Here is a 15,204-nt window from a genome sequence, read left to right as displayed (position 1 = left end):
TCTCTCTCTCTCTCTCTCTCTCTCTCTCTCTCTCTCTCTCTCCCCCTGTCTCTCTCTCTCTCTCTGTCTCTCTCTGTCTCTCTCTCTCTCTGTTTCTCTCAATCTGTCTCTCTCTGTCTTCTCTGTTTTTCCCTACATCCTTTCTCTCTCTTCTCTCAGTCTTTCTCTCTGTTTCTCTCTCTGTCTGTCTGTTTCTCTTTCTGTATCTCTCTCTAGCTGTCTATCACTGTCTCTCTATCTCTGTCTGTATCTCTGTCTCTCTACACACACACACACACACACGTATATAAATATATAATATCACTCTATCTCTATCTCTATCTATCTATCTCTATCTCTGTCTATCTTATATGCTTGTAGTTGCTTTGTGTCTCTGTCTCCTCCATTAAAATATAAGCTTCCTGAGGACAGGGGTCATGTTTTTGCCTCTCTCTGCATCCCCATACCTTGGCATAGTGCCTGGCACTTCTAGGAGCTCAGGGAATGTTAGCTGAGTGTCTGACTGGAGGGCAGAAGCCAGTCATGAAGCATCAGAGTGATAGGATCCTGGGAATGGCGAGTGACTTAGGAAGACAGGGCCCCTGTACAGATCTTCCAATAAGACATGTTCCTCCTGTCCTTGGCAATAAAGGCAGGCTGCAGCTGAAACAGCTTGAGCTGTGCTTGATGGGGTATAGGAAGTTAGCAGAGAAAAACGAATGGGGGGCTGCTATGTCTGGGTACTCTGCCCAGGGGGCTTCATTCCACAGGCAGGGATGTGGCATACACGCCCTACTGCCACCACCTATGGAACACACAAAATAAAACATGTGGGAGCAAGCCTCTGCCCCTGCATAGGATCAGACCCCTGCTGGGTTCTATCCCTGCAGTCTGGCCTGGGGGTTTTCTGATGCATTAGCAGGGAGAGATACAAATCTATCTTTAGATGGGGGGGGGGGGTGACCAGTTATGGAGTGAAGAGCAAGGAGGATTATGTCTTAGGGCCTCAGGATGCTGAGGACAGGGAGTGATAGTGACCCCCTGGAGGCCAGGGGGCTTGGGTCTCAGACTGTGCAGTGCAGCCTTGGGGTCTCAGTGTGTGTGCAAGACACACAAGGCGAGGTGGAGGCAGCTGCTGGTTATTTAGTGACCTCCACTGGCTCAGTGGGCTCCCCCCTTGCTCCCCCTTCTTCTACCCAGACAGAGCCAGATGGAGATGCTTCTCTAATGCTGAAGGTCTGAAGCCTAATTAGGAGATTGAGAGCAGTGGTTTGGAATCTCTTAGTGACTAGAAAAAGAGGGGAGAGGAGGGGGAGTAGAGAGAAGAGGAGACAGAGAGGGGGAGGGGAGAGAGACAGAGAGAGGAGAGGGAGGGAAGTGGAGAGGGAGGAAGAGACACACACACACAGAGACAGAAGGAGGGAGGGAGAGAAAGAGAAGAGAAAGAGAGAAGAGGGAGGGAGAGAGAAGAGAGGGAGAAAGATACAGAGAGAGAGAGAGAGAGAGAGAGAGAAGGAGGGAGGGAGGGAGAGGGAGGGAAGTGGAGACAGAGGAAGAGAGACACAGAGACAGAGAGGGAGGGAGAAAGAGAGAAGAGGGAGGGAGAGAGGAGAGAGGGAGAAAGATACAGAGAGAGAGACAGAGACAGACAGACAGAAAAAGAGAGAGAGATTAAAGTCCAAGCTCCCTCACTGAGTGGAGGAAGGATCTGAGGCCCACAGAAGAAGTGACTGGTCCTAGGTCACATGGCCAGCCAGTGGCAAAGCCAGGTCCCCCAAGTTTCCATCCAGGGAAGCAGCAAGAAGAGTCATCCTTCTCCCATGAAACACCTCCCTCCTAATTCAGCACTCCCATCAATAAACTGTGCTTCTCTGCCCCCCAAGGCTGTTATATTTGGATGGAACCTCACATGGCATCTTGTCCAACTCCCATCCTTTTAGAGAGGAGAACATCAAACCTCCGTGAGAAAGCCTCTTGTTCCAAGCTGAAAAGCTGCCTGCTCAAAGGGCAGGCACCAGAATCCATGCCTCTGTGGACCCACTGACTCACACACACTCAATGGCCTCTAGACACACTCCAGGGGGTCAACATTAAAGGATTGCATTTTTATGCTCTATTGTTTCCCTTCATTAGCTTCTCTAGAAATGGAAATAGTATGGCCCAAGTTCACTGGAATGAGAGGAATTAAAGTGACAGACACATAAATGTTAGTGCTACCTGAGGGACTGTAGGTACCATCTAGGCCAAGGCTTTTTGACCCTCTTTGTGTCTGGTGAAACCTATGGACCCCTTCTCAGAACCATGATTTTAGATTCATAAAATAAGACTCATAGGATTATAGAAGAAACCATTTATATTGAAATGCAGTTGCCAAAATATAAAAAAAAGAGAGAGAGAGGTTCCCAAACTCCAAGGTTAAGAACCCCTGATCTAGGCTAACCCACTCATTTTACAGAAGAGGAAACTGAGGCTAGAGGAAAACCCTGGATTTAGAGTCAGAAGATCTGGGGTGACATCTCAACTCTTCTACGAAAGCCTTGGGGAAAGAGCTGGCTATGGAATTGGAGGCCTGGGTTAAAAGGAAATGTCACCTCTAGTGGAGTGTTACCCTGGACAGTGAGGCACTTTGCCTTCTTAGGTTTCAGATTTCTCCATAAAATGAGGTGGTTGGACTAGCCAGAATCCCAAGTCTTTTCCAGTTCTGGTTCTTTCATCCTTTGATGGGCCTGGGCCTCAGTTTCCGTATTTGTAATAATAATAAACAACAAGTACACACACACACACACACACACACACACACACACACGGCAATTTGGTGGCACCATGATGCATAGAATGCTTGACCTTCAGTCAGAAAGACTCATCTTCCTGAGTTCAAATCTGGCCTCAGACACTTACTAGATATGAGACCCTGGAGGAGTCACTTAACCCTGTTTGCCTCAGTTTCCTCATCTGTAAAATGAGCTGGAGAAGGAAATGGCAAATCCCTCCAGTATCTCTACCAAGAAAACCCCAAGTGGGGTCACAAAGATTCGAATGCAACTGAAAATGACTGAACAAACATATGTATATATACATTAAATAATAATAATAGCTAACATTTATATAGCACTTACTATGTGTCAGGCACGGTGATATAGATAGATGTATGAGGGTAGACAGATATATAATAAATATAGGTATCTGTATATCTATGTAATCTATATATAGATTACACAGGTTAAAGATGTATTAGTCCTGGGGTGGCTAGGTGGTACAGTGAATAGAGCACTGGCCCTGGAGTCAAGAGGATCTGAGTTCAAATCCAGCCTCAGACACTTAACACTTACTAGCTGTGTAGCCTTGGGCAAGTCACTTAACCCCAACTGCCCTCCAAAAAAGGAAAAAAAAATTTACAAAGTCCTTTATATACAGAGTACTCCAAAATTCTTAGGGTATTTTTAAACTGCTAAAGCTTTAATGGCTTAAAACTGACCTGAGATCTTTGGAACATCCTATGAATTATCTTATTTAATCCTCACAACCCTGGAAAGTGGCCATTCTTTATACCCTTTCCCTTATTTTACAGATAAGGAAACTGAGGCTGAGAGGTCCCATAGCTAACAAGTGTCTGGGGCAGGATTCAAACTCAGATCTCCCTGATTACCATTAAAGGGCTGTGCCAACTAGCTATAAAATGAAGAGTCTGGAATAAATGACTTTCACATCTGGCACTAAGAAAGAGGCCTCCCTCTCCCCCTCCCTTCCAATCTGCTGCTCCCTCCCTAATGGTCCTGCAGTGGGATGCAGTAGGGCATGGGAGCCTCTGAATCCTCCAAAGTAGTGTAGTGTACCAATGATGAAGGCAGAGCTAAGATCCAGGCCTTTCAACACCCAGCCCAGGTTCTTTCCCTAACAGCGCCCGCTCCTCAAGCTGGGTGGGATTCACCAGGGAAATGTAACACTTGGTTCTAGGAGAAGTTCCTTCTCAGAGGCACCATTACTCTAGCCTGTGGGGCCCTCCTCCTTCTCCCTTCCCTCCTAGAGGTAGATTTACAAACACACATCTCCCCATTGCCTCCTTTTCTCAGTCGGCCCTCCCCTAGTGCAGCAGATACATCCCCTAGGTTTGGGTTGTACCTGCAGGAAAGGCTGGAGAGGCCTTTTCTTAATCTGAACCAAATCAAGAAGGACTGGGGTTTGACAGAGATTTTATTTTTAAACTGACCTCTTTCATATTGTCCACTCCTCCAGCCTCCCTTGGGAGGTCATGGAGGATCCTGCTTATTTTACTGATGTAGGAATGAGAAGCGGGCACATCTCTGTCCTCCAGGGCAACAGCAGACTGCTTTCTCTGCAGAAGGACAATGGGCTGTCTTTTGGACCACCAGGGACCACAGGGGGACAGGCACCATTAGGTCTCCAAAGGGAATTCTGAATCTGGAAGCATTCTGCTCTCCCAAAGAAATGAGGACTGGAGATCAGAAACAGTTTTCATCAACAGGAAATCTGCGGCCTTCCCCAGCAGCTCCTACCCACAGCGCTTCCTCTCCCTGTTAGGCTTGGGTGGTTTTCTTTCTCTGAGGTTCCCCTCTCATAGGAGGAGCAGGTCTTGAGAGATGTGACTGGCTGATACCACCATCTTCTCACACCATCACTCCCAGAAGTCATGGTTTAGGGAGGGGGTTAACAGTCAGACAAGAAAGTTCAGAGGAGGGAGACCAGTGAATTCAGGATTCAGAGAGAAAAAGCTTTGGACCTGGACATGAGGGTCTGGTGGGACATCCTGAAGGCAGCTAAAGAAGCAGGTTTGGAGTTCAGACTGGACACCTACTATCTTTCCTGTCTTTTTATAGTATAGTGCTTAGCATGCAGTAGGCGCTTAATAAATGTGGATTGAATTATAGAATCCATCTTACAAATTGGTACTCTGGCTTACAAGGGAGTACTAGGTAGGAGGTCAAGGAGGGTTCACTATTATTCATCACCTTTGTTCCTGGAAAACCAAGTACAAGTGCATACCTTCCTGCTAAGAAACAGTGACAGACATGGATGGGCCACTGGATTTGGAGTCAAGGTGACCTGAGTTAGAATCTTGCCTTAGATGTCTATTAGCCGTGTTGGATAAAATGAAGCAGTTGGTCTATTCTATGATCCTGTCCTTCCTGACAGAGCTCAGCCTTTGTAAGCACGGGACAACAGCTTTTCATACAAGTTCCTGAGTCCTTTGTCTTCCACTATATTGATCCTCTGTCCTGGGACTCAGTGCTTGGCAGCTCCAGATGTTTGGGTGGCACTGCTCAGCCCCTCCCACCCTCACCCCCAAACAGTGCCTGGGGAAGGGGGGCTGGTACATTCTCTCCCTCGCCCCTGCTAGCCCCCTCTAATTCTGATTTCCTTCCAGAAAGGGAAGCTGCTAGCTACCCTGTGATAACAAGTCAGCTCACAGGGCTGAGGCGCAGGCCACCCCCCTTGTGCTGACAAATAACGCTGCCCATGTGTCCCAGGGTTCATCAGTCGCCTCTGGCCAGTGGTGGCTATGTGCCTACCAGGCAGAAAGAGGCGATTTGGATTTGGGGGCAGGAGGGGATTATGCTGCATAGCCCATAGATCCTAGAACCAGTGAGCCTCCTGGGCATGCCCCTGCCTAGGGATGGAGATAATTGACACCCCAAAACCGCAGTCCGCTGGGGGGAGCCAGCTCTGCTGCCCCCAGGTGCCTCCATGGAGTGAGGGGGAAAGGACTGTGTGACACAGAGAGAGGAGTGAGGAAAGGAGAGAGAACTCAGGCAGCCTCTGTAATCCTTGGACAGTGCCTGGTGTTTTCAGCTTGCAGGAGACCCAATTAATCATTATTAATTTAATCCACTATAACTCGGAGTCAGCCTGACAAGAGATCAGCCACAATTTATCCCACCTACTAAAGGGTGACCTTATCAGAATTCAATGAATTCATCATTACATTAAGAAAGGCTCCTAATGAATCCCTTGTCTGTCCAATTTGCTGAATGACCATCATCAGTAACTGAGTCACTGGCTGAGCTCCCATGCCTTACCTGCATCCCACTGCAGGACCATTGGAAGGGAAGAGGGGAGGGAGGCCTCTTTCTTCATGCCCGATGTGAAAGACCTCACCTTTTTCACTAGAGGTCACTCTTGTTACAACCCATCTTTGGGGTTTGGGAATGGGCCCAGATTTGTGTCTTTAACAATCTAGAAGAAACCAGCCAAGTGGTGGGTGGGTAGGTGGGTTTAGTGCTGGGCTTGAAATCAGGAAGGTCTGAGTTCAAATCCTGTATTGTATTAGCTGGGTGAATCTGGACAAGTCACTTTACCTAAAGCACATATCTGACCATGTTAACCCACCACTGACTCCCTATTATCACCAAAATCCAATAAACTGGTAAACATCGCTTAGGTGCCTGTAATGCTCCGGGGACAGTGTTAAACACTGGGGATACAGTTAATAAAAGGAAAGTCCCTGTTCTTCAAAACCATATGTGTATATACATATATACACTATATATATATATATACCAGGGTCACATAGCTAGTATGTACATAATTTTAGATCTGATTCTGATACATTGTTATTATTTTGATATATTCAGAATCAGATAGAAAATGCTATATATCATAATATACAATATGCATCACTTTATATTATGATCTGTTAATCCATATTAGAATATATGCTAGAAATATACATCTGATTCTGATATATCGGAATCATAACATGTAACATTTCCTTTTCCAGCTCATTTGACAGATGAGGAAACTGAGGTAAATACAGTTAAGTGACTTGCCCAGGGTCACACAGCTAGTAAGTATGTGAGATGAAATTCGAACTCAGGAAGACATCTTCCCGACTCCAGGCCTAGAGCTCTACTCCCTTTGCTGCCTCGCTGCCCAACATATAGCAAGCTCTTGATAAATGTTTGACCTCTCTCAGCCTCAGTTTTCTTATCCATTAAATGGAGTTAATGATAGCATTCACTTTTCAGGGCCATTGGAGGATCAAAGCAGATAATATTTGTAAAGTGCTTTGTAAACTTTTCAAATCTTTAGAAATGTTATCTACTATTATCATTATATGCTAGGAAGTAAAGTTCATCTCTGGGGTCAGAGCCCCCCAAGGTCAGATTGTCTCCACCAATTTATCAATTTGTGAAAGGCCAGGTTGAGAATCAATCAACCAATCAATCAATCAATAAACATTCATTAGATGAGACCTCGAAAGTCAACCAGTTCAGCCCCTTCAGTTCAAAGATGAGGCAGTTGAGGGAGAAGCAAATTTGGATATAACACCAAGTGAGAGTTTCTTGAGGGAGGGAGACTTTTGTGATAGAGGCCTTCGATGAAGTCAGACTCAGCACATGAGAGCTCTTGCTATGGCTCCCTACTTCCTTTAGGATAAAATCCTTAACTTGGCATTCAAGGCCTCCTCACCCTGGTTCAAACCCCAGTCATGTTTCTACCTATGTGACCTTGGGTAGGCCCTTTAACCTCTCCAGGCCTGGGTATTATCGTCTATAAAATGGCTGAGTTGGATTAAGTGACCTCAGAGACCCTGCTAACTTAGAACCCTTCAATGTTACCTTTCTGAGCCAGCCTTCAAGGCCTGCCCCACCCTAAGCCTCGCTGGCCACCTCATTTCCAGAATGTGAAATGAGCCATGTGCCTTTCTGGCTAGGATGCCCTTTCTCTGCCCTCTCCCCATCTGAGCTGCAGCTCCCTTCTTCTGTGAAGCCATGCTGAAGCCCCCAGCCCACCGAGGACCCTCCTGCTCTGAAGTCTTGTGGCCTTTTGGGATCCTGGGGGAAAAAACAGTCCTTGGGCTCAAAAGACCCAACTGAGGCCCCTTCTGGTTCTAAATTCTATCAGCCTGTGACCGTGTGGGTTCAGATCTTGACTCTGATGCTTAACCAGCTGAGTGATTAGACATGTGGGACTTTGGAGTTCAGATCTTGCCTCAAACACTAGCTGTATAACCTCAATTTAATCTCTGTTTGCCTCAGTTTCCTCATCTGTAGAATGGGGATAACAAAAGCACCTCCCTCTCAGGGCTTTTGTGAAGTTCAGATGAGTTAGCATTTATACAAAGCACTTTGTAGACTTTAAATCACCATATGACTGCTAGCTGTTAATTATATTATTATTACTATTCCATGCTAACTATTAATTATATTATTCTTCCGTGATAGTTAACTCAGCATGGCATAATGCAGTGATTTTTGAACTTTTTGGTCCGAAGGCCCCTCTGCATTCTTAAAAATTATGGAGTACTTCTCCCTTCCCCACACCTCCCCACACACACCAAGAGCTTTTGTTTATGTGGGTTAAAGCTATCAATATTTTTCATATTAAGAATTAAGATTCCTAAGTGTTGCTCAGTCATTTCAATTTGGAATTTTCTTGGCAGAGATACTGGAGGGGTTTACCATTTCCTTCTCCAACTCATTTGACAGATGAGGAAACTGAGGCAAACAGGGTGAAGTGACTTGACCAGGGTCACACAGCTACTAAGTGTCCGAGGCAGGATTTTAATTTAAGTCTTCCTGACTTCAGGCCCAGTGCTCTGTGCACTATGGTGCCACCTACCTGCCCTAAAAGACCCAAGTATTGTTATGCAGATAGTTTTGACCTTGCAGAACCACTGATAGGACCACACTTTGAGTTCAACTGGACTGGAGTGGCTGCTGTGTCCAAAGGACACAGAGTCAGGAAGAACTTGGTTTTAGTCCTGACTCAGGCCCTCCCAGCCATGTGACCCCAAGCAAGTCCCCTGACCTCTCTCTGGTCCTCATCTTGAAAATGAAGCTGTTGAACTCAGTGGCTTCCAAGGCCCTTTCCAGCTCTAAATTATCCCCGCTTTGAGCTCGCATATGAACCTGGTCAAGTCATTTATTCTCGCTGTGAAAGATGTTTCTCATTGATCAACTGGGGATAAAATGATATTTGTGCTACTTAACGCAAAAAGTTGTAAGCATTAAAAATGTCAACCAAATTGCATTTATTAAATGCCTACTATGTGCCAGGTGCCTTGCTAGGTGCTGAGAATACAGGACAGTACCTGCCCTAAAGGAGCTTACATGGTGAGAGAGGTAAGGGTAGGGAACACGTACACATAGAGAGAAATGCAAAATATTCAGGGTGTCCCAAAAGTTTGAGTGTAGTTTTAAGCTATTAAAGCTTGAAATTGCCCTGAGACTTGTGGGATCCCCTGTGTCCAAGGTAAATATAGAATGATTTCGAAGGGGTGGGGAAGAAAGGAGTCACAAATGTGGGAGGAGGAAGTGAGGAGAGATTTCATGTAGGAGGTTGTATTAGAACTGAGCTCCTGAGACAGGAGAACATTCCACCATGAAACCAAGGCAAAGATGGAAGCTATGAGGAAAAACAATTAGGCCAGTGTTCCTAGAACAAAGAAGGGTGATTAGGTAATGGTTCTCCCAGGTGGCTCAGTGGATAGGCCTTCTGGGCCTTCGGTCAGGAAGACCTGAGTTCAAATGCAGCCTTAGATGCTCCCTATCTGTTGTGACTCTGGTTAAGTCTTGCCTCTGTTTTCTCAACTGTAAAATGGGGATAATAGTACCTGCCTCCCAGGGTTGTTGTGAGGATCAAATGAGATATTTGTTTAAAAAAAAAAGCATATAGTAGGTGCCATACAAATGCTTATTCCGTTCCCTTTCTTCCTAATAAGGAACCATTTGTACAAAAATATTTATAGCAAGCTTTTTTGTGGAAACTAAGGGAGTGCCCATCCATTGGAGAATTGTTGAGTGAATTATGGTGTGTGAATGGAATGGAAGGATGGTTCTGGAAGAATGTTGAGAGGGATGTGTTGAGAGAAACTTGGGAAGATTTGTACGGACTGATCCAGGGTGAAATGAGCAGAACAATGTTTGTAAAAATAGCATTGTAAAGACCAACAACTTTGGAAGCCTTGAGAACTCTGATGAGTGTGGGGACCCGCCATGATTTCCGAGCATTCTACCTACCTCCTGACAGAGGGATGTACTGAGGGTGTGCAAAGAGACATGCATCAACATAGCTGTTGTGGAATCTGTTTTACTTGACTATGCATATTTGTCCCAAGAGTTTAGTTTTCTTTTTCTTATTTTTGTATGGTGGGTAATAGGGAGGGGAAGTAGTTATTCATTAAATTAAAAAGTAAATAAAATTAAAGGGAAGACTATTGCAGTCATCCATTTGGGAGGCAACAAGTGTCCAAACCATGACCATTTGAGAGGAGAAAAGGAGATAGATACAAGAGATATTATGTAGGCAGAATTGATAAGACTTGGCAACTGATGAGATATGGGGGTATGAGGGAGATTGAATCATCAAAGTTTAGGAACCTGGGTCACTGGAAGGGTGGTTGGTGCCCTCAACTCCACAAAAATGTTTAAATTTTTAAAAAGAAATTTCAAAAGAGAAGGAGGTTTGGGAAATAAGGAAGAAAAGAAGGGAAACCAGCATTTACTAAGTATTCCTTATATGCCAGATCCTGTGCTAAGCCTGGAGCATAGAAAGGGGAAAAGTTGGGAGAAAAAGATGGTGAGTCCTCAAGAATCAGGATTTGCTGTTATTGATGTCAATAACAGTTTAGCAGTACGCCTTACTTTCCTAAGATACCAAGCCTCTTGAAGGCAGGGACCCCTGTGTCTGTCACATGAACTCTTCCCAAAGGGCCAGTACAATGCTGGACATTAACTGGAGGTTCATTGCTGCAGGATTAGGGGAGATGGGGATCTCAGCAACCAACTGAAGGGAAGCTTAGAAGCCAGTTAGTTTAATCCCCTCATTTGGCAGAAGGGGAAATTGAGACCCACTGAGGGAAAGTGGCTTGACCAAGGTCACAGTAAATAGAAGAGCTAAGATAAGAGCTAAGTTGGGTTTCTGACTCTGAATTCAGTGTTCTCTCTACTACACCACGTTGGCTCGCCTGCGTGTCCATTTGGTGGACCACTGCATTTGGTGACCCATGACTGATAACCTAAGGTAATAAGACAATGGGTTTGGAAGTAGCAAAGGAAGGATTCCTGGAGAAAGGGGGAATTGAGAAGAGGAAATCATTGAAAAGTCCAGAGATTCTGGCCCTCTGGGCATCCTATGACAGAGGGGCTTGGCTTCTCCAGAGTTGGAGTCTGGCAAATGACCCATGTCTGCTCTGTCTCCCTAAGGCATTTTGACATACAGTTGATTGGCAGTCTAGCCAAAGACAGTCCTTTATAATGACATTTGCCAAGTTCTTGCTGCAGTATGCAGAATGTCCATGGAAATCCTGGGGGAAAGTTGTACCCTTTGGTGCCAGGGTCCCCCAGTCATACCCCACAAATGCCAGGGAAGGTTGGGGTGGGGGTAGGAGACTTTCCCTGTGCTCTTGCCTATTTGGAGGGGCTTGAGTGACACTCTGGTCCATGTGGGAAAATTACAGCTGAGAAAAATGCATTCTATAGCTGAGGAGTGAAAATCTCCCCCCCCCCAAAAAAGTAGAGGCATCTCTGAGAGGGAAAGGAGAGAGGGGGTTTCTAAATTGAAAAGTCCCTTTGGCAGAAGCCAACGTGGGAAGTCCCCCTAACCTTGAGCCTACTTCCTACTGATAAAGGAACAAACGATAACTGTGGAGTTGAAGTATGAAGCCAGGTCACTTTTCCAATTAAGGGGCAACTGGGCAGAGTTTCCAGGCTCTGCTCCTCTCTCCATTCATCCCAGGAGAGAAAAACAGCAACAACAAAATTAGGTGACTCTATCAGCCAAAATGATCCTTGTTTTCAGAAATACTGAACCTCTAAATTAAGCACTGACTTTCATCAGTGAACCTATGGGACATGGGACAAGCCCCTTTGCTTCCCTGGGCCTTGGTTTCCTTGTTTTCGAAATAAAAGGTTTTCAACTCTGTCTCTGAGGTCCCTTCCAGCCCTGATATTTCATGATGTTGTGACTGATTCTAATGGCACCTTAGACAGCAACAGAGGAATCAGTTTTCTCTTAGTCAATTCTCAGATCTTCGGAGTAGTGGAAAAAGAGGGGGAAGCTTGAGCCAACAATTGAGCTCTTTCAATATTGACAAATTAATGCAAAATTATGAAGAATAAGCATGGCCCTGACAAACTATGAGAAGACACCCCTCCCCCACAACCTACGCCTCTTTAGAGGTGGAAGGTCCATGACTGGGGAACATCACCTATTGTTTTCTTTTTCATTATTGATTGGTTTAGCTGATTTTTTTTTCTTTTCTTCCATTTTCTTTTCTTCCTTTTCCTTTTTTTTTTGGAGGGAAATTGGGGTTAAGTGACTTACCCAAGGTCACATGGCTAGTTTTTGTGTTAAGTGTCTGAGGCTGAATTTGAACTCAGGTCTTCCGGTTCTCTATTCATTGTGCCACCTAGCCGCCCCTTTTTCTTCCTTTTCTTTTAAAAAAAATATTATTGGTTATTTGGGATGAGTTTCTGGGAGGGAAGAAGAGGAGGGATATTGAGAAATTCTGGTGATGTAAAAAATAAAAGATAAAAAGAAACATTTGTTTTTAAATATATTGGTGAACTCCAACCATTTAAAGGGAAGGACTACCAGAATGGTGAAGGGTCTCAAGTCAGTGGACTAGCTGGATCAGAAGACTTGTATTCTATCCTGGGTCCTGATACATAATCATATTTCGTTTTAAGCAAATAATTCTCTCTCCTTGGTCCTCGGTTTCTCCTCTGTGAAACGAGGGCCCGGGTGTTCCCCAGGTTTTTTTCTCCTGCTCTGTTGCTTAGTATTTGAAGATTTCAAGGGATAAACACATATAGAAGAGTGATGACAAAGTAATGAATGAAGTTTAGAAGGTCAGAGATGCACTCCACACAGCTTGGAAGAAGCAGCAAGTGAGAATCATAAAAATGTCAGTGTTTGAGTGAGACCATAGAATGCAAAACTCCCAAGCCGACAGGGCCCTTTGGACAGCTAGAGCTCATCCAATCCAACCCCTTCATTGAGAGAGGCTGAAATTTGGGGGTAAAGAGAAGGTCCTAGTTCTTTACACAGTGAAGAGTAATATTAAGGGATGGTTTTCCCATTTGTTGTAGGAAGATGATGACTGTTTGCCAAGCACTGTGCTAAGTGCTTAAATAGATCCAAACAAGTTTGGGTTAAATGTAAGAATAAAAAACCCACAATGGGTTACACAGGGAAGCCAAAGATCCTAGGAGAAGCATCTAATTTTTTAAGGTTGATGTCTCATAGTGGAAACATCAGAAAGAACACTTGGAAACCCACCAGAGTAGTTCAGAGGAAAGAATCAGACTGACTCAGGCTCAAATGACCAGGGTTCAAGTCCTGTCTCTAAAACACAGTACTTGTATGAAATTGTGTGATTCACTAGCTTATTACCCTAAACCTCTAGGATCTCATCTATAAAATAAAGAGGTTGGGGTAAGTGACCCAAAGGGCCCTTCTAGAGCTGTGAACAGCAGTCACCCTCTGACATGTCATATCCTCCCAAAGGATCATGCTCTCCATATCCCGGGATGACTGGGAGTCAAGACACTGCCCATTGCTGCTTGGAAGCCTCATTCTTCCCCAGGGATAGCACCTATGGAGTCAGAAATTTGGATCCATTGTTCTGTGGACTGGACAGAACCAATTTTCTAAGTACTACCTGAGGCTTAAAATCAGTCCATGCATCTCCTTACATCTCTATGAACTGTAATCACCAACCCCCTCCCCTTGCCATCTGGATCCTAGACCCCTTGTGGGAAAAAGGGAGAGGCTTAGGTGACTGGGGACTTTCTGTAAAGGATGATGCCTATGGAAGCAGGAATGAGGAGTGAGCAAGACCTTCCAGGGCCAGGAGTTCTAGGCTAGAATCTTGACTTGGAAATTTTCTAGCTGTGTGACTCTAGACAAGTCACTTACTTTCTGCAGGGTTCAGTTTCCTCTTCTGTAAAAATGGGGATAAAATCACTTACTTTACAGGGTTGTTGTAAGGAAAGTTCTTGGCAAGCCTTAAAACTCAAGGAAGATTTTATGATGATGAAGTTATTGTTATTAGTGCTTGGGCACGTCCGTGAGTGGGGTCATCGGTGTGAGGGGAGCAGTGGGGGCAGAGAGCTCCTCCCTGTTGGGCTTGGTAATGCCCTCAGTGGGTTTCTGAATGGCATCTTGGCCACCATGCGCTCCATCCTGTTAGAATACAAACAAACCGCAGAAACCCTAAGTGCTGACTGACTTCAGGAAGCTGGCTGCCGGTGGTGGTAGTGGATGGGCATTATAAAAATAGCTCATCCCCAAGAGACAAGGCCTAACCAACAACTACCAACCACTGTCCAGAGAGCAGGGGGTGGGCCAGGGTGGGGGGGCCTGAAGGCTCTTTGGCCTGAAGATCCCCCTAGGGCTGAGGGTCAGGAAGTCAGCGGCATCCCTGACCTGGAGCCAGTCTGCAGAGAAGCCCTTGCCCCCCCTTGGCACTCCCTCCCACCCCTTGCCTCTGTTTTAAACAGAAGGTTGGCATAGAATGTCAAACTAGAAAGGATCTTAGCGATTGTTTGCGACAAGGCTTGCTGACCTGTTTGCAGTGAAGTATCAGAGCCTGGATTCCAGCAGAGGGCTTTGGGTTCCATGGTAGGAGGCTGGGACTGGACGACCCCTCGCGTCCTTGTGGCTTCAGAATCTCTGAACCTGCATCTCACGAGGGAAACTGAGACCCAAAGAAAGGAAGGCATTTGTCCGGAGTCAGAGGTCACACAGAGGTGAGCCAGGAATCAAACCCAGGCTCGACTTCAAGGGTTTTCCCCATGACATTGAATAGCCTTGCCTTAAGATCATACATAGCTTTGAGGCGAAGTGGGCAGAACCTCACTAATACACACTACACCTAATGGCAGTTAGCATGTCTGGAACCTCATAAGGTTTGCAAATCCTCGCAGTGACCCTGGGAGGGAGGGGCCAGCATTATCACCCCCATTTTAGAGATGAGGAAACAGGAGGGCAGAGGTGAAGCGACCTGCCTGGGGTCACATAGCTAGCAAGTGTCTGAGACTGGATTTGAACTCCTGGTCTTGGCTCCAGACCCAGTGCTCTCCAACTACACTTGGCTCACCTGGCTGCCTAATATACCAGCAGTCAGTGACTTACGGATACACACCTCTTCCTTTCCCTCTCTGCCTATCTACCCACTCCCTCCTCTTTCTCTATTTCTCTCTCTCTCCTCATCTCTCTGTCACTGTTTCTCTCCCTCTCTCTTCCTGTATCTCTATCTCT

Source organism: Petaurus breviceps, unplaced genomic scaffold, assembly GCF_028583685.1.
Source record: "Petaurus breviceps papuanus isolate PSGF00001 unplaced genomic scaffold, PetGlider_PUasm1.0 176, whole genome shotgun sequence".
Classification (NCBI taxonomy): Eukaryota; Metazoa; Chordata; class Mammalia; order Diprotodontia; family Petauridae; genus Petaurus; species Petaurus breviceps.
Note: the sequence above shows the minus strand (reverse complement) of the source record.